We start from the raw sequence: 25591 nt of genomic DNA, 5'->3' as shown, positions 1-25591 counted from the left end.
CTCACTTTAAGATGACAGAGTCAAAGGATGTGTGATGACCTTGGAGTCTCAGTTCAACACATGGAAGAAAGTCAGTCTTGGAGAGTGGCCTGGCCTCAGATCACAAGGATTTTGTGTGAAAAATAAATCTTTGTTGCTCTGAGCATCTGAGATTTGGAAGTTGCTTGTTAATTCAGCCTATCTTTCATTAATAAAATCTCTTAACCTTTTTGAACCTCAGTTTCCTCATACTAGAAGTGGGACCAAAATACCTACATAACTGTGGGATTTTTGAAGGATAAAATTAACCAAGGTAATATGTACAAAGATTCAAGGTTAATATCTGAACATAAAGTAATTGCTTCAAAATGATAGATGATGATGATGATGCTGATGTTCGAGATCCAGTGCATAGTCTCAGGGATCCTAGATAGAGAAAACCATGAAAAGGTCCCTGGGGAGCATGGGGAATGTTTAGAAATTGAAAAGATTTCCAGCCCACACACATAACAAAAGATCCCACATGTTGCAGCAAAGATCCTGTGTGCTGCAACTAAGACTTGACACCACCAAAACTAAATACATAAAAAAAAAAAAAATTTGTTCTTCTGACCTCCTCCATGGTGTCACTTAGCAATCAATGGAAAAAAAGGCAATGTGCTTGTTTCCTGTCCTCCTCAGATGCTAACTGCAAATAAGCTAGCAAATGGCAAAAATTAGTCTTGGTTACCTATTTGCTCTGTCACTTATTTTTCCAACGTCCATATTTCTGCTTCTTCTAAGACCATATCCAATTCCTCCACCTGTGCCCACTCTTTGTTTTTTGTAATCAGAAATAAACAAACAAATGAACTCCCCCTTATTGGTTGTTTTTTCTTAGAGTCAGAGAGTTAAGCCGATTCTAGGCTGTTGTCACTGAACTGTATTTCACTTTTCTGAGCTCCCTTCTTCTCAACCTGTTTTGCAGTGTTGTTATCAGAGTTGAGGGCATGCTAGTTTGGTGGAGATTCATTAAATCTTACACAACTGTTGAACATTTTTAACAAGAATTCTTAAGCTGAAAATAAGACATTTTAGAAATTCTGGACTTACACTGCACTTAAACATGTCCTTACACTTGTGAAACGCCAACAAATTAGAATCTTTGATTCTAGGGACAGAAAAGGACATTCTCCACCATGTAAAGGGATTAAGGATCTAACATTTATTAAGCACACATTACACTATATACATGTGCTATTTTATGCCATAACCATTTTTAAGGTAGTGGCATATGGTTTGAGAAGGTTAATTAAGTTGAGAAAAGTCACAAACTAAATAATTCTTCTACAATTTTCTTCTATTGTCTCCCTTGTTTTGCTCACTCAAAAAACTGCACTTTGGGTCATACTAATGACATTGTCATTTTTACTAAGCAGGAGACATAGATAATTTATGAAGATAGTGAAAAGTGATTATAAGTAGCAATTTTAAGCAGCATTAAATTCTTTTGCTTAATGCAATAGTAGACGTGTTAGTCAGAGGAGCACCATGATGGTTGAAATGTATTATCTCCATTATGCTTTTAGTAATATTCAAATTAGCCTAAGGCCTTTCTAATACTGTCATTATGAACTCACAGTGTTCATAGGATCTCAAGAGGGTAACTACTGATATGATCTAATCAACTCACATAATACATTCAACAACAACTGCCACAAATAGGTACTGAGTTCTTATGTATTGAATTCCATGCTAAACCAGGGAGATCCAGCTGCATCTGTATGGAGCTTGTGTTTTAGTAGGAAGGGCAATTAACAAAATGAATAAGTAAATTATTTAGTATATTGGAAATGAAAAGTACTATGGGAAAAATAAAACAAGAAAGGAAGATAGGGAGTGCTGGTGTGTGTGGGCGTGTATGTGTATGTGTTTGCAATTTTAAACAGGCTGAGTAAACTGAACAAGAAAAGTGAAATAACTTGCTAACAGTCATGCAGTTAGGAAGTGGCAGATGGGAACCTGTTCTCGGTGCCCTAATTCATGATCTTACACTCTCAGCTTGATTGGCTTCAGCCCTCTGAATTTTTTAACAAAGCCAAACCCAGGAAAAATCACCAGCATGAAATTGTTCATTGGTGCAATCTTCAGAATTCTTTTCATTTCAAGAGACAGGTACTTGTCTCAAAATTTCTTAAGCAAAAATAGGTGAGCTTAGTGCAAGGACACCAAGGTGTTTCATGTAACGTAGAAGGACAGGGAAATGATCTGGCTTCTGGAAATGTGAATGCTGCCAAGATCATCTTTCCATTACTCTTCCCTACTCTCAGATCAACCTCCTCCATATGGCTAGACATTGGACTGATAACAGTATTGTCCTTAGACCCAGGCAAGAGGGGCTCCTGCTTTGTTCTGAGAATCAGGGATAGCTAAACTTTTGGAGCTCTTGCCTCTAGTCTGGTTGTGATGTCCCTTAGGGAACTCCCTGACTCTTTGAACCTCATTTGTGTGGTCAACCCGATACCATGAGGAGCTCCAGGACTTGTGCCTACAGAGCTGTACTGGGACGCTTAGCCTGACAAGTTTCCAAGAGTGAGCCTAGCAAGCAGACGGCTCCTAGGCTGGTTCAGTATTTATTTTGCAGGACTGTGTGAGTTTGGGCCACTAAAAAGGTGCTGACACTCTGATTTTAGGTGATTTTTGCTCAGGTCTGAAAGAGGACAAGTTTAGGGGTCTGGACTATAATGATCCACTGATAACAATGGGCTTGAGTCAGTTGTATGGTCCCTGCATCAAAGGTGCCTCTTTTAGTTTACAGCATCCAATGTGTAGGGATTAAAAGCAGCAGAACCTGGAACTCTGTTGAATGAATCAGGATCAAGATTTTACTCTCTAGTTGTGTGATCCTGAGCATGTTACTCGATCTTGTTAAGCCTCATTTTCCTTTTTTGTAAAATGGGAAGATGAGAAGTTTTTATAATTATTAAGTGAGATAATGTTTGAAAAGTACTTAGAACAGTGCTTGACACATGGTAGGCATTCAATGTCCCACAGAGAGCTGGGTTCCAAATCAAATGCTCTCAAGACTGCATATTCTTTCGATTATACTGCATTGCATTCTCAGGTTAGAAAGAAGGAGGAGTCCAAGAGGAAAACCAGTGTTGTAATGGATCCACTTAATAATTAAGGCTCTTTATCTAGGAACACTCTGGGTTTACTGATGCTGACAGACACGTGTTTCTAAAGTAAAACTCAAGTCCAAAGTGTTTGATAGAAGCAAAACAAGAGAACAATTACAATTTTGTTGAATGTTGCTTTTATTAAGGGAAAAAAAACACATAAAGTTAATTTATACTTGAATTGCAAAGTAAATTTAATTCACAAAAAGGAAATTATATCAAAGTCCAAAATGCTGGGGGGAAAGTTATCAGCCCTTACATTGTGCACAATAGTAAATTAAATTCAAATAGTTATTCCTGCAGCACTCAAGCTGTGATTTTAATTATCCTCAGATCTGGGGATTCTAAGTTAAAGTTTTCACAGAGACTGTAATTTCTGTCCCATTAACCATTTAGCAGAATCAGCTTTATGTTACAGAGTTTTCCAGATTATAAATGGTGCGAGGTTGTTGAGTGGGAATGCTAGTGAAAACTGGAGTTAAAAAAGAAAACTACTGAAGTTTTTAAATGTTCAGCTGTGAGTTTTTTTAAGGGATTTAAAAAAATCTTCCTCCCTATTATAATTTGTCCAGTATATCAACTAGCCAAAAAATATTTATTGGGTATTTATTATGTGTCAATGTCAGTGGTAAGTGCTAAGAAGAAAGGAAAGAGTAGAGGCAGAGGTGAAGGAGAAAATAATTCATACAAAATCCATACTTTAAGAATATAAGAATGCACAAAAGAATAGAAGAATCAATAATAGAATATGTGTATGTATGTATATGTGTGTGTGTTACACACACATGTGCATAGATGAACATGACCATGTAAGAACCTGCTTTGATGAGGAAGTGCTAATAAATGAGAATTGGATTTACTACTCATCAAATACAGCAGTTGTGGAGAAAGTATATCATATACAGGGTCAGTGTCAGTGAATGGCCTTTGATGTAAGCAAATAGGTAAAGCCATTATGGAGATCCAACCTTCAGTTGGCTATAATTTCAATAAGATATAGGCTGTGCATGAGAAGAATGCAGGAGCTCATCAAATTCAAAGGTCTACAGATTAACAGGAAAAGGCATTTTCTTATCTTTAGAGACCCCCAAATGCAAAATACAATCACGAGATTAGTCCAATGACTTAGGTGAGTAGATCAGAGAGTGGTGTTTTTTTGGGGACAAGGGCCTTGAGACTAACCCTTCTTTAAGTTATGAAGCCCCCGTTACACACATGAGCTTAAAACTTCATGGGAAAAGTACTTGGTAGGGGGCTGCCTTGGCTTTTCCAAATCCCTCATGTTTTTATACACATACACTCACATACACACTTCAGAGGAAAAATCAAGCAGAAAACCACCCCAGTTCCCTTTGCCTGGTCAGCTAGACCATCTCTCTTGATGTCCACCCTGGGTCCCCCATTTAGGGATAGGTTCCCAAAGATCCCAAAGAAGTAAGCATTTCCCCTAATCTGAAATTTGGGGAAAGGGCCCAAAAGAAGGCAAAAGAATCTGAAACATAAGGGGAAGTGTGGCACCTCCCCTCAAGAGAGCCATGGAAGCTGGGGTCATTGGTCTGGGGAGCCATGGAGGCAGAGAAGAGCAATGTTCTTCTCAGTAGCCAACTTCTGCCTTTCTGTAGGGCAGTGAAGAGACAGAAGAAAGAACTTTCTCAAAAATCTTTACCCCCTTCAGCCCTATTCCCCTGGCCATGAACTGTCCTCTAAGAATTTCATTTTTAACTCAGGACCCCCAGCATCACTGTCAGTACTCGTGCCTGCATGACATGAGATACCCAGCAATTATCATCATGCTTTTCCTCTTTGATTTTAAGCCTGATGATTCCTTGGACAGAGATAACCTATCCCTCTTTCTCCAGCTGGTTATTCTTACTGCCTTTGGAGATTCAGCTCAGATGTTTTTCTCCTTCTGTTCCTCTCAGAAGAGATGGGTTCTTCCCCTGTGAGCTCTCATACAGTCTTTATCACAGCACATTATTGCAATGGGCTGTGGTCACTGAAGCCTTGGTCCATCTCCTCACTCCATGAAGCCGCTTCAGGAAAGGAAGGACCTGTATCCCTCTCATTTCAGCATCTCCAGTGTCTGCCATGTCATAGCTGCTCACTAACCTTTCATATTTACATGTTCCTTTTTATCACTAGAAAATCACTTTGCCATACAAGAAGTGTGTGACCTGACAAAAACCTGAAGAGGTTGGCAGGTAACTAGTAAATCCCTATTTTATTCATGAAGACAGTGAAACTCTGAAAGGCTAAGTGACTTTCCCAGCATCACCCAGCTTGGGATTGCTGGAACGAAGTGCCCTGTATTTCTTCCAAAGACTGGGGTTTTTGATGTTGTTTTTTCTTTCACTAAACTCACCTCTTATGTTGAATTAAACACAGACACATTGGGCCACCGACAAACAGATTTTGAATTGAAGATCTCATCTTAATTAAAAAGAGGTTTTCGACTCCAGAGAAGCCTGCCAAGAAGAAGCATGTGAAAAATAATAAGATTTTTAGCAAAAAAAAAGTCCTCAAAGTTTTAAGGCAGGAGTTTGTGAGTGGGTTCCATGAAGTCCTTGAATCCCCTGAGGTTTTTGGCAAAATCTTGTATACCTGAGTATTTTTCTGGGAGGATATGAAGCTTTATCACATTCTCAAAAGGGTGAATGTACCTAAGGCCCCATTCACCTCTGTGCAGAGGGACCATTTTGCACTTCCTTGGGGGTCTGTCACCTTGTGGGCCAATTTCTTCTTGCAGGCCTCCTCCGAGGGCCAGGGGATGCCAAGGCCTGTGAGGAGGGGGTCTGTGTGGCCCGCTGGCATCCTGTATACTAACACTTCTGCGTTGCAGGCGAGCTAATCCGTCTCTTAAGCTGCTTGACTGAGCTCCTTTGCCAGATCTGATAGAAGGATTTAACCTTTCCTTTTTCCCTCTTGGCACACACTCAATGGAATCCAAATAAAGAATTAAAGAGACTTGAAAGGGACTTTCCATTACCAAACAATTCAGTTTAAATTTCTGACCTTTCCTCTACCTTTTTTTTTTTTTTTTCCATTCCCTCCTTTCTTCTTCTTCAACATTTGGGATTCAAGGCTGGCATAAAAACCCCTGGGGACATGTGGAGAGCCAGAGACCAGGAATGTGAATGGAATTTTCCAAATTAAGGCGGCTTATTGGCCTTAGTTGACAAGTGAACTGGAGAGGCCTGGCTTTTGGGTTACGCCTGGGAGTAGGAGGGCTCTGACATCTGGGAGAGAGTTTTGGCCTTCGGGGCTGGACTAACACATGCTCCACCTACCTGGAACTATCTAGTTTTCACAATGCACCCTGTTATTTCCTAGTTCTGAGTCCTTACTCCTGTTGCTCATAGAATGTAAATTCAACATATCTTAAGTGAACAGCTATGCTGTCTAAAATTGTCTTATGCTCTCAGGGTAATAAAAGTAGCTAGGACTTAACGGGAGCTTATATGTACAAAGTATTATGTTGGCCTGATAACACTAGGTCCAACTTTTCTCCCCATTTGATAGATGAGAATACTGAGGCACAGAAAGTTAAGTACATCTCCATGTTCTCATAGACAAGATGTAGAAGAACCAGAATACAAAGCCACATAATGGGGCTCAAGAGCCAGGACTCAGAGTGGAAAGGGAACTTAGCATAGGACCTGGAACTTAGAAAAGAATCAACAAATTTTAACTGTGAAAATGAGGAGAAGAAGGAGTCAGAATAAGAAAACCTATGCAGGTTTTAAATCTTTGTTTAAAAATAACATTTGTTTCTTATTACTCTGATAATAAAATAGTAATCCATGTTTATAATAATGACTTTGGGATTACTCCTACAAAAAGCACCAAGTATAGAAGGTTTTATAAGCTAGTTCTTTCAAATGTCCTAGGGAAAGTTAATTCACATGCTATACAAAGAGATGGAGAGTTTGGATAGAAATACTTAATATTCTTTATTATAACAATAGCTAACACTTATTGAGTGCTTACTGAATGTCAGTTACCATGCTAAGCTCTTCATTTATGTTAGCGCTTGTTATTCTTCCAATAGCCCTATGAGATGATTATTACTATTATTATTATTCTCCTTTTAGAGACAAGGTAAGGTGGAGTAGCTTGCCTGGGATCGTGCACACTATTGAGTGGCAGAGCCTGATTTCAAATCCATGTGCTCTGGCGGCACAGCCAATCTTATTAGTCACTCAACTACATGGCCACCTTTACATGCCATGGATTCAAGAGTCCCTACTTTTTTGGTTATTCTTCTCCATGCCTGTTTAGTTGGTCAGTGTAGCCAGGCATGTTAATCTGTGTACAACATCTGAAAATAACAGAATGCTTTTGCTAGGGCACTGCAAGCAGAAATAAGAAACAACTTATAGCAAAGACTGAGGGCAAGAGATGGGCGATGCATACAACACAAGGGGAAGTGATTGAGAGTTATTCTTGCCAAGTGGAAATCAATTCCTTTCTGACTGTGCCCCCTAATAGTAGGTGTTCTATCCACATTCGTTGAATAAAAGAATGAAAGGTCAGTACAGCTAGCACAAAGAATAGAATATTGTAAAGACCTTGAAATAAGTGGTGTGGGATTTCTGTGTTGTTGTTGGGTCCCAATAGCCTTCTAAGAAAATATATTCGGAGAGCACACTTCAAAGCAAGGGTCTGTAATAGAGTGATACAATTATAAACAAAAATCCCAACATGAGGGATTGGTCAATCTGAAAATCATTGGACAGTAAATGGTGAGGTGCTTCTCTGTTATACTCTCTGAGACCATCAGTGTTGAGTATTGGGGTTGGAGCATACCTCTATACATCCCAGATGATGGTTACAGTCCTAGGCAAAACGCTTCAGGATAACAAGTCATCGTTTGTCTTTTGGAGCTAATTCTTTCTTACCACATCTTGCTCCCCTTGAAGTTGCAACTACATGGTTATGACAGAAACAAGTAAATTCTCTTATGGTCAGAAGACATGTCAGGAGCAGCTTAACAGAGCTGAACCATGGGTTTGAGTCCTAACTCTTCTGCTTTCCAAGTGTGTAAGATTAGTTGAATCAACTAAACTTCTTTAGACTTCTCTGTGCTTATTTTTCCTGACTTATCATAGGTACTCAATAAGTTATTTATTGAAAGAATGGATGAGTTAATTTTTAAAAAGTTCTCTTCTTCTTTTAGCATTAGTATAATGAAAACATGCAAGGATGGGTATGGAAAGTCAGTGTAAATGGAGTCCTCATTCAGTGTTGTAGCCAAGGAGAACTCTGGACAGGGCAAAACAGAGACTTCCTTTTGGCTTGTCATTTGGTGCTTCTGTCAATGTGTCCATTGTTATGCCAACAGCTTCTCTAAGGATGCCTGGGGTCTTAGGGAGAATCCCCAAACGTCAACAGCCTTAGAGAAGCCTTCATTCTGAAGGCATTCTATTTTCACTCATTGAATAATTGCCAGATAAATCCAGCCTCATTCTTTAATAACCCATTAAGCAGGTTATATAATATGTGTTTATGAATTTGTCTCAGGCTGCATTCCACCTAGCTGTTAGAGAGGCTTTTAAAAGCATGTGCATATTGTATCATGTCTGTTAAACTGAATGTTTGCTATTATTCAATCTGTACAAAATTGACATTTAATTTAATAATATGGTGAAAACCTAAAAAGAAATAACATGGCTTATTATGTACAGTTTGTTCCCACCCACCTACTACACAGAATCCCTCTTTGTTGAAGGCCCTTAATATTTTAGATATAGTTGAATCTGACACACCCACATCCTCTCTGAGACCTTGTTACAATACAGCTGAACAGGGCCTCTAGTAGAATTCTGTAATTCTAGACCTTATTCAGGAGAAGTTAACTATGGAAATTCTAAGAAGATCTTCTCATTAAGTATATAGAAGGCATGGATCCAATAACTGCACTCAAGTAGTCATTTGTAAAGATATACATAAGTAAAAATCTTTAAAAACATTTGTTTATTGATATATGTAGAAAATACAGCTAATATTTTTTGAAGGCTTAGCACATTCAGGGATCTGTGTCAAATGCTTTATATGCAAACATGAGTTGTCTTTTGCTGAATATAAAATTAACATAAGTTACTAGCTTAAAGCAGATTCTGTGGGTCAGGAGTTTGAGCTGAGTGCTCTGCTCAGGGGCTCACGAGGTTGCAACCAAGGTACTGACTGGACTGTGTTCTCAACTGGAGGCTCAACTAGGGAGGAATCTGCTTTCAAGCTCACTCAGTTTATTTCCCTGCAACTTTATGACTGAAGACCCTGGCCGTCCTCAGCTCCTAGAGGCTGCCTGCAGTCTCCTGACTTATGGCCCCCTCCAGAGGCAAGTCACAACATGGCTGTTTGTTTCTGCAAGGCCGACAGGGAAATCTCTCTCCTCTGCATAAAGTCTTATATAATGGAACTTAATTATGGGAGTGACAGCCTATCATCTTGACATATTCTATTGGTAGAAGCAAGTCACAAGTTCCATTCACACTCAGGAGATCACACAGGGCATAACACCAGGGGACAGAGATCATGGGTGACATGGTGGAATTCTACCTACCAAAATGCATAATCAACTTTAATACTCATAATAGCTCTACAAGGCATATTTCATTACTGATATTAGCACCTAGAGAAAAGGAAGCAGGGGAAATTTACAGAGACAAGATAATGCATACAGATGAAGATGCCAGAACAAGGTTTGAATTCTTATATTCGGCTGGTAAAACTGGGACTTTAGCCACCTACATTCATACCATACCCAATTTTTTTGCTTTAAATAACAAAGTGAAGACCTGTCATTTGTTGTATGCCAGACTCTGTTCCAATACAACATTTTCTCTTTTCATCCTGGCATCAAGCCCAATAGGGAGCTGTGATAGTATTGGGGTTATACAGAAGAGAAAACTTATGCTTAGAAAATTATTGCTTTGTGACTTTGGGCAAGTTACTTACTTCTCTGAGCTTCATCCTGCTCACCTATAAAAGGGAGAATAATGATAACTATTACATAGGAGTGTTGTGACGATTAAATGAGACAACACAGGCAGAACATTTAGCTGAGTGTCTGACCCAGATTAATAACTCAATGGTTGCTAGTTAGTATTGATTTTAAGACTAACGAATTCCACATAAATATCTTTAAACATGTAAAATTTGACAGTCTGAGAGTAGAACAAGTTAGTTTTAAGAACGTGTGTCTCCTCTGCCTCTTGTTAGTTCTGCTGATATCCAGAAAATTCTGTACCAGCTATTCTGTTCCTGATGGCCTTTTATTTCAGGACTTCTCTTCTTATCCTGGTCCCATAAAGTCCTCTCTGAAGTTGACCAAAACTTGAGTGTGTTTTATGGACATGATATGTCACGAGGGTTCCTCTGGGGAACATTGGGTCTCTCTGCCCCCATCCTCAGCTTCTATGCCTTCCCACTTCCCTTTCCCCTTTTGCCTTCCCTACTGGAACCCAGGGACTGGACTATAGGTCCTTATATCTATTTCCTGTTTCCGCCTACAATAGGGCTTAATGAGTATAGGTTAAATAGGGAACTCAATCTCTTAGTCAGAGATTTTCTAATGGATGGATGCTCTGTTTCCAGTCCTCTGCTAGGCGCTGTGGATGTAGAGAGTAATAATAACTAGCCTCTGTCCTCTAAATCTACAGAGGATGAAACTAGAAAACCTTTTTATGCATGGAAAATTCTCCAGGAGGTTTCCTGAGGTTAACAAAGAGATGGAGATCAGGGACTGGTGACAACAAAGATTTCTAGAAAAGGCATTCGTTTTGGCACCAGGCCAGCCTGGGCTCCATTCTCAACTCAGCCTCTTGCTAGCTGTATGACCTTGGTCAAGAAATTACTTAATCTATGGGTTTTGGTTTCCTCACCCACAAAAGAGGAATAATAGTAACTTTTTCCTCATATATTATTGTGATACCCAAATGATGAAATCATACAATAAGAGTGCATTATAACTGAAAGATGCTCTGCAAATGGGAACTAAGATACAGGACTGAGATAAAAAAACAAACAATTGGGAAAATCATGACCTTGGAAAAATCCATATTTACATTTTATGCCAAAGCAATTATCTCCGCATCATCTTTTATTTTATTTTCCAAAACAGATCTTTTAAAAATTAAAATCACACTATGTTCAAATGATTTCCAAGCATGGAAAAACTTGCTTTGAAACCACAAACTAACTTATTAGTATTATTTCTTAGATTAGGAAAACATGGTTGTGTGATGGGAAATACTCCCTATATCTGGAGACGTAATTAACACTTCTCATTTATAGATTCAGCTGTGGTTATTCATATCTGAGCCAGTGTTAGAAGAGTCATTGGGATTCCAAGAAGACAGAAAACATTTTAAACATCTCCCATTTAAACAATAGCCCATGATAGAATGTTCACCCTTGGAAGAAGGACCCTTGTGAGTAGTTAAAATAAGGGAAAATAGTAATGCTATTTATGAGAAGAATCCAGTGTTGCAAACCCTTACTTAATTTTGGAGACAAAATTAAATTAGTTTTGCCTATTGTGTCAACAAATTGAATTTGGGTAAATTCCATACTATTTTCTATGGATCAATGACAAATGAGCCGATCAGATATTGTGTTTTGTTTTGCTTCAGTCCTGTAAAAAAAAAAAAAAAAATCTGATCGGATTCTATGGTTGCTTCTGGTTTCATAGAGCTTTTCATCACATACTGTCATTGTTTTTTACCAGCAGACTATAATTTTTCTTCCATCTTTGTCACAAATACAAAAATCATTTTGTTCAAATTGTTCTTTTTCCCCACTCTTACACCCTTATGTAGAAAATCGAATAATTCATATTCAAGCAGATAAAATGAAGATTTATAATTCTTATTAGCGAAAAAAACATGGAAGTGCTCACAGTAGCACCTCCCTAAACTGAAAATCAGCTTGGGTTAATGAAAGAAAGAACTCGATTCTGTTTTGTTCTAATCTCTGTTTAATTCATGGGTTGTTTGATGAATTAATGGGGTTTAATATGAATTTGATTTGGGGGCAGGAAGAAGTCACTCAGGGAGAGCAGGGCATGACTGAACATTTTGGACCAGCTGGGGGTAGGGATGAGGATTCCTTGGGCCAGGAAGAACAAGATTTCACTTTACTCTCTTTTATGTAGATTGCTGTTTTATATAGATGCACGACTTACGTCATGTAAACATTTCATTTTTCTAAGGTCTGGTATATTACACTTGGGTCTCTTTCTATTTGTTGCCAAAGTCATTCCAAGAATATGAAATTAATTTTTCTTTCCAGGTCTCCCATTTGCATTTTGCTTATTAACTGTTCTTCTGCAGGATCTCAGTATTATTGAAGAGTATTTTGTTCTCCCTTATACACCTGCCAGCATCTAAGTTGTTAGGCAGCAAGATACCTAGATTTACCTTAAATTAAGCTATCATCTCTCAACAACTCAGCACCAAATCCATTCTTCTGCAGTCCTTTTAATGCCAGGGTTGGGAACCTGCAAACTATATTTCTGTTTTGCTAGCTGTTAGGATCTACCATTAAAGGGTGCTAGAGCAAGACTTGAGAGCAGAACAGGACGAGGGATTGGCTCTATATACTTTCTTGTCATTCTTTTCAATGTGGCCCCAGCAATGGATCTCAACTGCCCTAGCAGCTGCAGGCAGTGTCCCCAGCCCTATGATGACAGCTGCTGCCTGCCGTTCCTGCCTGTTCAACCCCTATGTTACCTGTTTGCTTTTTCATCTCTAGCACCTATTTAGCTAATTCCTAATACTAATATTTATTTCTATTGAAATACCTAGTGCGGCTTCCGTTTTCTTGATTAGGCCCTGACTGATTCCTCTCTGAGACTCATTTCTCCCATTGTCCTTTTCAGGGCCTGTAATAAATGACAGTATCTTCAGTTTGGAATAATCTTAGAGGGTGTCAAGTCCAAATTCTGCCACAGTAGAGAGGGAATTTATGAGGATTAGATGTTTAATCATGGATAAGTCTCACTGGAGAAAGTTTCCAGAGCACTGTGTTTTGAAGTACGAGGTTATATGGGATTTAATGTGGGAGAAGTTGATGTTTATTCAATGGTAACTTCTGTTGAAGTTGTCAAGCAGAAGCTGTACATTTCAGCCTGAAACACGGATTCCTTCAGTGAACTTAGGAAAATGAATTTTCTCCCATTGTGACATTTGTTACTAGATCACTTGTACATGTAATAAAATCTTTGAGGTTTAATTTATTAACCAATGAGGTGAGGCCAGACATATGTGCCCTCATCCCTACCACAATTCAGAGAGATTTTGACGGGATAGATCCATTCATTTAATTAATTAATTCATGCATCCATTGTTTCATCCATCCATCTTTCCATGCAACCACTTATCTGTTCATTCTTTCATTTTAGTTACTTTATTTATTCAGTTTTTTTCTAAGATTCTCATCTGTCCTGAGCACTCTGCTAAATTGGGAAGTATAAGATGAGAAAAAAATGGACTTCCATTTCTAGGAGCTCTATAGAGAAATGGGGAAGTTTCAGTTGAATTAATTCAGGAAGCTAAAAGGAGAAAATGTGATAAAATTAAGTAGTTGGAAGGTCTTTTTGGAAAGAGAAAAGCTGATGGGAAGATGCAAAGTCACTGATGGATGAAAGAATATGGAATAATCAGAAAACTAAGTGGTTTGCTCAAAGCTGGAGAATGTTGGGAACAAGAATGCTAAAATGAAGTAGACAGATTGTGATGGGCCCTTTTGAAGAAACGAAATATAGCAATATCTTTATGTGTGTGTGCATATGCATATGTGTGTATACATGTTATTTTAAAGCTTTTTGTCGGCTCCATGATGAAAATGAGTTTATTAATATCCAACAATAGTTACTATCTGACAAAGATATTAGAGAGTACGATCCATTTTTAATACTAAATATAAAATATATATAAAATTGCTACTGTCCTAGTCAAGAGCCCCTGATCTCCATTCATTTCCACTAACCATCTCAAATAGTGGCGGCTTAATCAATTGATGAGTATCCAGCATTCATTCATTCCATAAATACTTCTTCTGCTTTACAAGTTGTGGATCCCTCTAACAGGTTTCAGAGTTATAACAGCAAACAAGACCTTTTTCTCTCTGAGCTTACAGCCCAGCAGCCAAAACAAATTATTATATATGGAATTTGAGGGACATGATGAGTATTGCAGTGATGAATATTATTTTAGAGTAAGAAAGATGTGCTTTGGGAGCACATAGGAAACAACCCTTGAAATAGCCTGGAGGTTCAGGGAAGTCTCCTAGAAAGGATCACATTATCTTAGACCTAAAGATTTAGTAAGATTTCATCAAAGAGATGTGATGGAAGACAGTGTTTCAGGCAAAAGCAGCAGCATATGTGAGGTCTGGAGTTTGGTGACAGCTTAGTGATTTGAGGACTTGAATGAAGTATATTTTGACTGGACTATGGATGCTAAAGAAGGGTTGCAGGGTCATGCGGGGACAAAACTTATAGGGCCTTTTATGCTGAATGAGGCATTGACTTTATCCAATGAGCAACTGGAAGTCCTTGGATGGTACAAGTTGCAGAGACATGACTAGATTTGTAAACTGGTTGCATGGTAGACAATTAGTCAGAGGGAACTTGAACCATTATGAAAGCATGTGGACTTGTAAGGGGCTGTTGTGGTGGTGACCTAGAGGCATTGCAGCCTCTTTGCCCAAAGAACACTGTATGAGTTGTTACATATTCAGCATAAAGCATATTGTATTATAATTGGTTATAATGTTGCCCCATTTAGTCTATTTCCCCTACTAGAATGAAATCCTCACTGTCACCTCTCTTAGTTGGTCTCCTTGCTTCTGGTTTGCCTGTTACTGTCTATTCCTCACACATGGACCAGAGGGATACTATTAAACTCGAGGTCAGATTATTCCACTCCTCTGTTCAAATGGCCTTTCATCTCATTCAAAGCAAACACCAAAGTACTCACATGGCATGGTGAGCAGTGGCCCACAATGTCTGCTCTTGACCCCGTCCCCTCTCTGAACTCATATATCCTAATACCTTCTCCTCACCTGCTCTATTCCTGCCACACTGGTTTCCTGGGTCTTCCTCTAACGTATGAGGCTTTCTCCTGCTTCAGAGACATTGTGTTTGCCTTAACACATTCCTGGAATGCTCTCTTCCACATGGCTTAGTCCCTCACAACCTCCAAGTCTTTGCTCCAATGTCACCTCCACACTGAAGGCTTCCCCTGATGACTCTGTTCAGTTGCAACCTTTTCTACCTCCCTATCGTCTTTCCCTGTTTCAGTTTACTCTTTAGCACTTATCAGCCTCTTTCACATCATATGTTTGTTTGATTGATTGATTTAACCAACTCTCCCCCAAGCAGAATGAATGCTTTAAAAGGACAAGAATTTCTGCTGTTTAGTTCACTGCTATAGTCCCAGTCACACAGAGTAGGTGTCAACACACCTTTGTTGAGTGACTATCTCCCTTCCTTACCTCCAGCTGTAAAGGCCCCCTAGGCTGTTACAACATGTCTTGTTATCCATGCAGGGCCACTGGAAGTGAGGATGGAGGGAACTGATACAAGTTACCTGCTTTCCCTGGGAAGATCAACATTTTTGCCAACAAGATACAAAACTTGTCTCAGCAATCTCAGCCCATCTCTTGTTTATGGTTTCCTTTGCTGTGCAAAAGCCATCTCTTGTTATGGCTTCATTTGTGTCTTTTTCCCAAAGAGGAAAATTACTGTTACATCTTCTCAGTGGAATAGTATGCTGCTGTTAAAAATGTTTACAAAGAAAATAATCCACAGAAACAGGATTATGAAATAGAAAAAAGTAAACAGTAGTTAAAAATTCTTATTCTGGACTAGAACAATAGGGTTAGAATCCTTTTTAGCTGTTTGAATTTAATCATGTTTTTCAACTTCTTTAGGCCTGCAAATACTGATTATAATAGTACGTACCTAACAGAGCTGAGTGATAAAAGAGGGAATGCCTGGAAAATACAGAATACACAATTCTCAATGTACAATAATTACAAACTATTGTCATTATCACTATAATTATGCTAAGTGAAAAAAAGCAGGGCACAAAGTTTTATGTACAGCATGAAATATCTACATAAAGTCCACATTAGCACAAGGACTTTCAGCCTCTGCTTTGGGGCTGGGGGACTCTCGCTCTCTCACTGCTTTATACCCCACCTCAACTAGCCAGTTTCATGTTTGAACATCTGCCCCTTGGACATACCAACTAGATGCCAATTCTTTGTTTCAATTGTAAGTGACAGACACTCAAGCTGACTTAATCAAAAGACAATTTATTAGGTCATAAAAACTAGGAAATCTATTGGACAAAGCTAGTTTTAAGCAAATTTAGGCTAAGGCATCCAAATGAAATGATGCTTTCAGGATTCTCTCTCTCCTCCCCCCTTTCCTCCCTCCCTCCTTCCTTCCCTCCTCTGTCCACCCCCTTCCCAAGTTCTGTTTGTTTCAGCTTGGGTTTACTATCAGGCAGACAACTTTTCCCCACATGAAAGTGAGACTCCATGGCCAACCTGATGCAGAGACCTCATGTTTCAGAGTAAGGACACCCTTCCCAACAGTTCTAACAAAAATTCCAGAGAAGACTTCTCTGGGTGGGCTTGGTTCACATGGCCATGCTTGAACAAATCACAGTGGCCCAAGCAAAGATCACTTGGGCTCATTACGCTCACTTAAAAGTGGGGGGATAGGGTGAGGCCCACTGGGCCACAATGATGTTTATTACTATTATAATAAAGGGAGGGGTTGGTTTCTGCAAAGAATTGTTGAGTAGACATAGAGAAGAAAAATGTTGGAAGGAAATTCTCCATAATATTAATAGTGTATTAATAGTGATTAACATGTGTAATTCATGGTAGATGATTTATTTTTACTTTTACTTTAAAAATGTTCCAAATTATGTTTAGTCATAATCAATTATTCTTAAAATTAAATAAAGAAGGAAAAGACCGGTTGTTGAGAGCTGAGTATGTTGGTGAGTTCTTCAGATGGCATGTGAATGGATACATGTGACCCAAAGACTCTCCCCAGCTGTACACAGACTCTGGACTTTTCAGCAATCCGTCCCTCACCTGCAGCAAGGGCTGTCCTCCGTATGCACTATGTCATTTCATTTCTGATGTTCCAGCTTACAGGGAAACCATCTATTCATGTTCAAACTTGCAGAGGTTGATGGTACTGTGGAAACAATCCTAACCCAGCAGCCGGGATGCCTAGGTGTTTGTTCCAGCTCTGTCCCTAACATCTGTGTCAGGTGTCAGACACTTCTGAGCTACAGGTCCTCCATCTATAATCAGAAAGTTTATTTTCAGCTTTAACAATCTGTGATTATTATTTCCATCTACTACTGGAGTAACTAATTACTTCATTATAGGCTTTCTCAAGACCAGTTACCTCCTGTTTGGTTCAATTAGCAAAACACCAACATGATTGTCATTGATTTTGATGGTTGGGCTGCCAGGAGAAGAGCCCAATGGGAGAATATTTCAGCATCTTAAACAGATTTTCTATTTATTATTCCAAGGTCATATATATAGGAGCAGAGCTTGTTCTGCATTTTCCTAAAGTTTTGCTTAGGAAATGCTCACTTACCATCACTCTCTAAGGCGGAAGCCCCAGGATTCTCACTTTCCCCCTTTAGTTGAGAGCCAGAGAAGAGAAACAGTGGTAAAGACAGGCTGGAGCTAAGCCTTTACTTTTTTGCCTGAGCAGAGAACCATAGAATATCAGACAGAAGGTGACCCTCAAAGATCATTCAATACAACCCTTTTGGACTTAGAGGAAACTGAGTCTCTCCAGTAAATTCTACAGAAAGAACAAATGCTGCAGAGTCAAATAGAGTGTGGTTTGAATCCTTGTTCTTGCACTTACAAATGTGTGACCTTTGGAGAAGTTCTTAATTTTTTGAGTCATATTTTTGTTATTATAATAGTTTTAACCTTTAAAAAGAAATTGATAATACCCACCTTATAACCTTCATGGATGTGGTAGGTAGAATAATAATCCCCTCACCCCCCAAAAAGAATCCATATCCTAATCCCCAGAACCTGTGAACATATTGCCTTACATGGTCAAAAAGACTTTGCAGATGAGATTAAGTTAAGGATTTTGAAATGTGGGATTATTGCTAATTATCCAGGTAGACCCAATGTATTCTCAGGGACCTTTATAAGTGAAAAGGGAGGTGAGGGAGGCAGAGTCAGAAAAGGAGATGTGGCCAAGGAAAGGAAGTTTAGAGTGAGGCTATGGGGGTGGGATTATATAGGAGGCTGCAAGCCAAAGAATGAGGGTGGCCTCTAAAAACTGGAAAGGCAGGGAAGTGGATTCTCCCCTATAGCCCGAGAAGGAGCACTGCCCTGTGGACACATTTTTAGACTTCTGACCTTTAGAACAAAAAGATAATTATGCTTGTGTTCTTTTAAGCTACCACCTTTGTGATCATTTTGTTACTGCAGCGATGGTAAACAAGTACAGTGTTAACTATGTATGCAAATGACCTGGCACAACAGCACACTGGGTGGGCACACTGAATGCTATTGTTTTTGCTGCGGTTATGGTTATTCTTCTTTCTCTTCTTGTTCTTCATCTTTTCTTCTTTCCTCCTTTTCCTTCATCCTTCTTTCCCAGTCTCTTCCTTTTCATCCTCCTTTTTCCCTCTTATGTCATGAAAAGCAACAGGAAAGGAAAAAGAGAACCAGCATTCAACAAGCGCCACCTATGTGTTAGGCACTGTCCTTGGTGATATCACATGCACAACCTAATTCAGTCTTCTGACAATGCTTCAAGGAAATTTTTAATATTTCCCTCTTACAGAGGAAGAACCCAAGCTCTACTAAAGTCAAGTGAGTTGCTTTCAGACACACTGAGAGTTAGTGATAGTCCTGAGGCTGTTGACTATCCTGTGCCTCCCTCATCATTAACAGCCTCATTTTCATTCCAAGCAAATAGCTGTTGATCTGCATCCTGTATATCCTGGATGACTAAAAGTGGACTAAGTACAGAACTCCATCACCATGGCAACCATCAGCATTACCTGCCTGGGTTGTGCAGTGGTAACCTGTCAGACCGGGGTGTCAGGAAGAGATGTTGTGCTGCCATCTGTCTAAAAATATCCCTCTGCTCATGACAACAAATAGCTCATTGCACTCCTACCATTTCAAATGAGCCTCATCTTGCTCGGTTCAGTGGAAAATAATAATGACCATCATTTATCAAACACCTATAGGGTGTTAGGCATTATGTAAGCTTTTTTTTTCCCCTCTGATTCATATTATAATTTTTGTGAGGTTGATATTTTTCTTCCCATTTATAGGGAGAACACTGAGGCATGGAGAGGGGCATGGCCTTGCCTGTCCACCCACCCATGAAGCAGCAAGCTGGATTGAAGTCAATTGTTCTCAGAGACCAATGGCAGCTGGCTACACTGCTCCCCAAAGATGGTCATGGTGGGGTCCCAAAGGCCTTTAGTCTAATCTGGCACTATGTTCATTCAATCATTTCTTTTACCCTCTTGCCCCTTTCCCTGCCTTTCTCCTCCTGGGTCACTGAATCATTTGACAGTTTTTACCTAAGCACTGCCACCAGAGACTGGAAAGGAGAGCCTAGCACGTCTTGGTGGAATGAAGAATCGGTAGAGCTGAGGAGGGAGGCTTGAGTAAGTTAGTGCAGATGTCCAGTCCAGGGAAACCATCCTCCCTCTCGACCACAGACCCAGCATGGAACTTGGGACCCTCAGCTGTCATTTTGTGGACATTTCTGCTTGAAGTCCTGGTGGTGGCTGGAAGGCAGTGTGGCCAGGAGGGTAGGAGGCTGGCTTCAGAACTGGGCAGATGTGGACTTTAGGCTTAAATGCTGCTCAGGAGCTGTGTGGCTTTGGGCAAGTGGCTTCATATCCCTGAGCCCGTTTCCTCTTTTGTAGAAAGTGTGTAGAGCTGTAAGGGCCCAATAGGCAGAAGGGGCCATGGAGGCCAGCTTACTTCACCAGGAATTTAGACCCAAAGAACTGCAGCTCAGAAACGAGGAATCATTAGCCTGAGACAACGTGACCACTAGGAGGTGGGCAACCCGTTCAATGTCTAAAATTCCTTCCTCCAAAATACATTACTTCTTGGGATCAAATATGATAACAATAAATGGCTGCACTGATGCCAAAGTCAGGATGTGAAGTTGTTTTTTTTTTTTTTTTTTTTTTTTTTTGCGGTACATGGGCCTCTCACTGTTGTGGCCTCTCCCGTTGCGGACGCTCAGGCTCAGCGGCCATGGCTCACGGGCCCAGCAGCTCCGCGGCATGTGGGATCTTCCCGGCCTGGGGCACGAACCCGTGTCCCCTGCATCGGCAGGCAGACTCTCAACCACTGCGCCACCAGGGAAGCCTAGGGTGTGAGGCTTTGAGAGGTGTTTCCTCAACTGCTTCTCTTCTGCTGCCTTCCGAGAGGGCTTTCTGCAGCTGGTTAGCCCAAGACACTGGCAACCCCAGGACTCCATCCTGGATCTCATTTTCCCTCTAAATTTCTAGTTTAAAGCACCTAAAATGGCATGAAGGCATTTTATGTCAAACATGAATGAAGCACACTGGATTAATTGATAAGCTCATATAATGAGATTCTGAAATGAAACCAAGAGAGACTGTGAAAGTTTCCCTAGACTATGTTTAATGAGCTTATCTGAGGCTGAGGTAGACAAAAAGTTTAAGGTACGTCCTATTTCGCAGAGAAAATGGAGCCAGTCAGGTCTGAAATCCCACCTACACCTCCTTACCTTCAGCAGCACGATGAGAGGTTTCCCTTTCCCTTGGTAACTTCACTTTTTTTCCTGGGTTCTTACTTCAACTTCCTCCTCATTTCTCTCAGGTTGTTCCTCCATAGTGATTCCATCTCTCTCTAGTTCCTCACTAGATATTCTTTAAATAGGCAACCAGTCTATCCATTTTCATGCCTACCATGTGGTAGGCATGTTCGAAACCCTGTTGATACAGCTGCAAATGAGTCCTTGCTCTCAACGAGGCTATATTTAAGAGGGGAGGGACAGACAGCTCTAAACAAGTCAATGATATGTAATATATCGTCAAGTAGTGCAAAGCTGGGGAGACGAGCAACAGGCGTCTGGCGGTAGTAGCGGTGATGATGTGTGTGTTGGTGGCAATGATGGCAATGGTGGTGAGCATGGTGGTGGGTGGTAGCATTGAGGGTGATGTTGGTGGCAGTGGGTGCAATGGAGGTGGCAACAATCATGGTGGCCAGGGGAAGAGGTGGTGGCTGTGTGGGTGGGAGTAGAGGTGGTGGTGATGGTGGTTGCAGTGGTAGAAGTCTATTTTAGGTTTGGTAGTCAATGAGAAAATATTTGAGTAGAGACCTGAATTGTAAAGAGCTAGCCCTGCAGAAATCTAAGAGGAGAGCGTACAAAGTAGGGAAAATGAAAAAGAAAAGCCCTGGGGTTTCATTGCCCATCCCCCATTTTGGACACTCTGGGTGATTGTGGTGGCTTATACCATCTTTATGGCTCCTTGGAGGGCTGAGCCTAAGTGACCCTCTGTGGGAATCTGCCTGATGAACACTTCCTAGTAAGTCATTTCCACACAAATCCTCCTTCCGTGGTCTTCAGTGAACCCTAACCTAAAACAGTGCATATAAATATCTCTTTCAAGGAGTTTCTCTGTAAAGAAAATAAATTGAGGTTAAGATTATTAAAATCCCAAAGGCAACTCAAACTCAAAATTTCCAAAACTAAACTCACTAATATTTTATTCCCTCAACTTAGCTTCTTGTCCAATGTTACCCTTCTCAGAGAATGCCTTCATTATTCATCCTGGCACAAAAGCAAAAACCTGGAGTAATTCTCAACACTTTTCCAGTCAATGTCCAAACCTTGTTATTTCTGACTCCTTTACATGACTCACATGAGGATCGATCAGCAAGAGCTTGACCAAGAATAATTTAGGTATCATTGGTGAGGGTGGGAACCAGTGAAGCATGTTCAACCTTGTTTACCCAAAATAGAACTTAAAATAAAACCATATCCATTCCTTTGGGTTTTGTTCTTGGCAGTCCTTTGCAAACTGTGTACATGTGCATAATGTCAATTTCATGCATATTTTTAGCAAAAATGGAAAGGGGGAGGGGCTCTCTTCCACGTCCTTGAAGATTGTTGCAAAGGGTGAGAAATTACACTTATTATCCTTCCTCCAGGCTCTGAGGAAACAAATATAATCAGTGGGGAAATTCAATAGAAGCTTAACAAAGAGCAAAGGCAATAGGTGAGACTTTGGAGGGGAAATTAATTAAGCCAAACTAAAATTAGTGGTTTTGGATTTGAGAATGGGAGGGAGTCTGGGCTTTGGAGAACTGGAACAGAGGAAGGAAACGTACTGGCAGGGAGCCTATTCAGGGTCCAAGATTAATTATCATTCAACATCTAATTATGTAGTCTGAATTACAATCCTGCCAGTTGAGTTCCTTTTCTCTAACACAGGAGTTGAGAAAAATATTTGGCTCTGGAAACTGGTGGTCTTCCTTCTAATTTTCACTTAAGACAGATAATAAAAAAGCTCACCTTTGTCCTTTTCTGATTATTATCATTTTTATCTTTTTAAAAGAGATGCTCCTTTCCAGATTACCTTCTCCTTTCTTGCCAAATAACTATTTTGCATTCTTGTCATCTGAATATAAAAATGCCAGATGTATTCCTTCTGGGTATGATTTATATCAGGTGGAATATTGGATACTAACTCCTATTCAGTTTACTTATTTATACTGCCTACTATGTGCAGGACATCTCTTAAGATACTTCACATTTGCTAATGTATGCAGTCAAGGGTATATGTGGTCTGGCTTACGTTCATCTACTCCTTACACTAGTCCCAGGAACTGGGAACTAATATTAGCTCCATTTAATAGATGTTGAAACTGCGGTTAGAAAGTTTCAGCAACTTTTCCAAAGTCACTTGACTAGTAAATTAATGAAACCCAAGATTCAAAACCAGGCTTATGTGTATCATCCAACCAACCCATCATCTTCCACGCTGATAAAGTCTGAATCTGCTGTGAAGTCCAGCCATACATTTAGGTTGGTCTAGTGCAAACATTTCAATACCATTTTCATCAAGAATTACAACAAAACAAACAATGAGAAGTTTATCTTCTGGATCTCCTGGCTGCTACTAAAAAAATGTTTGCTAGCTTTATGCTCGCCTTGGGTAAATCTCAAAATAATTCCAGGTATGGCACTTGAACTCATTCATGCTATAAATCCATCTTACTTGTACTGACTCACTTGTCTTCACTCAGCCTCAACTTTGACCCTATATTTTATGTCTGAGACAAACTGGACACATATGGAAATGTTGACAATGATGATGATGACCATAAAGAAGTAAACACACAACCTCTGTCCTCAAACAGCTGGTGACATAAATGAAGATACAAGTTAAGCTCATAAAATATCCAGAGATTGTTGGAATGTTCCTTAGAATTCACTGTGATGCAGACTCTAAGAGCCCTGTCAAGTGTCCATGTGCTTGGAAGCTACTTGTAGTGCACATATTATACATCTTGTACTCTGCTGAGCGTTCAGGAGTCTGTTGGGACAAAACTGACATGTTTTCTCAATTCTACTGATATTAAGTGAGAGCCTAATGTCTCAAGGGTGCTCTAAAAAACAAAACAAAACAAAACAAAACAGATGTTACTTACTATTAGTAAACTTGTACTCTTGTGAAGAGTGGGATGATAGTAAACAAGACAATTTCTAATAGTGACATGTGTAATGAAGAAAATGAAAGACAACAGTGGGATAGAATAACTGGGAATGTGGGTGGGGAACTACCTTAGATTGGGTGAACAGAGAAGGCCTTTCTGAGGAGATGACATAGGCTCTGAGACCTCATGTTGACAAGCAGCCACCCATTAGAAGAGTTATAAGAAAACACCTTTTACCAGAAGAAGCATCCATAGCAAAGGTCCTAAACAAGAGCCAGTTGGAACATTTACACAAACAATTCCAAATCCAATAGAATATGGAGAAAATGTTATGAAGCGCTAGGAGCAGGTAGCAGATTTTAGAAGCATGTCACAATTAAAGACAGGGGTCAGAAACTTTTCTGTAAATGGCCAAATAGTAAATATTTTAGGTTTTGTGGCCAGATGGTATTTGTCATAATTACTCAACTCTGTTGCTGTAATATGAAAACTGTGATAGGCAATATGTAAATAAATGAGCTGGACTGTGTTCCAATAAAACTTTATTTATAAAAACAGGCAGAGGACTGGACTGGCCTGCTGGCTGTAGTTTGCCAATCCATGGTTTGCAATATTAGACAAAGGACTTGCACATACTGTGGCAGATTGTATGTTCCAAGGTGGTCACACCACTATATCCCATCTCAAATGCTCCTATTACAATGGTTTATTGACATTCCTGCATCCAGAAATGGAGTACACTCCCTCCCCTTGAATTTGAGTGTTCCTCAGACTACAGCAGATGTGTGGGGTATGACTTCTGAGGCTAAATCAGAAAAAGATGAGTCAGTTTTCACCTGCCTTTCTTGGGACACACAACTTGAAAGTCCTGAGTTTACACATAAAATGTTCATCTGCTCTGAAACTGCCATGCTGGAGGGATTACATGAAGACACTGCATAGAGTCCCAGGTCTCACCCACTGGAGTCATCCCAGCCTTGTGCCATCTGTGTGACTCAGTGATCTTTCAGATGACTTCCATTCTCAAATTTCTAACCACTCTGTCTGAAGCCAAATGGAGCAGAGATGGACTATCCCTGTCAGGCTTTTGCAAAATTTCAATTCATGAGTGAAGAAAATGTTTTTGTTGTTTGAAGCCACATTAATACCCTTTTAAAAATTGTTGTTTGATAGCATTTCATTCTTTTACTAAATTATCTCTGAGACATTATGAATTATCCTCATTTTAAACCCAAGCTCAGGGAGAGGAATTCATACAGCTAGAATTCTAAAAGGTTGTTATGTTAACAGAATCACAAGATTATTTAAGTAGCTGCATCAAACTCTGGGAATTTTTAACTCTATTTCATTTATATTAATTTTCAGGACTAAAATTTTATTTGATTCTTCTTCATGTCTACTCTTTCTTTGCAGAAGTTTGCTGTTACTGTTTCAAGGAATTGCTCATTGGAGCATTTTAATTATAGCTGTCCGTAAATCCTTGTATAGTAATTCCAACCTCTGTGTCATCTTGATATTGATTTTCTTTTCTCATTCAAGTTAAAATTTTTCTGTTTCTTGGTATAATGAATATTTTGGACTGTGTCATGGACATTTTGAGTATTGTAAGACCCCTATTCCTATCTATATCTTCTATTTTAGTAGTGTCTTAATCATCTTGGGCTTCTATAACAAAATGCCATAAATTGGGTTGCTTAAAATTAACAAGAATTTAT

Source organism: Stenella coeruleoalba (assembly GCF_951394435.1).
Source record: "Stenella coeruleoalba genome assembly, chromosome: 4".
In the NCBI taxonomy this organism is placed as follows: Eukaryota; Metazoa; Chordata; class Mammalia; order Artiodactyla; family Delphinidae; genus Stenella; species Stenella coeruleoalba.
The sequence above is the reverse complement of the archived record's forward strand: the minus strand, read 5'-3'. Positions refer to the sequence as shown.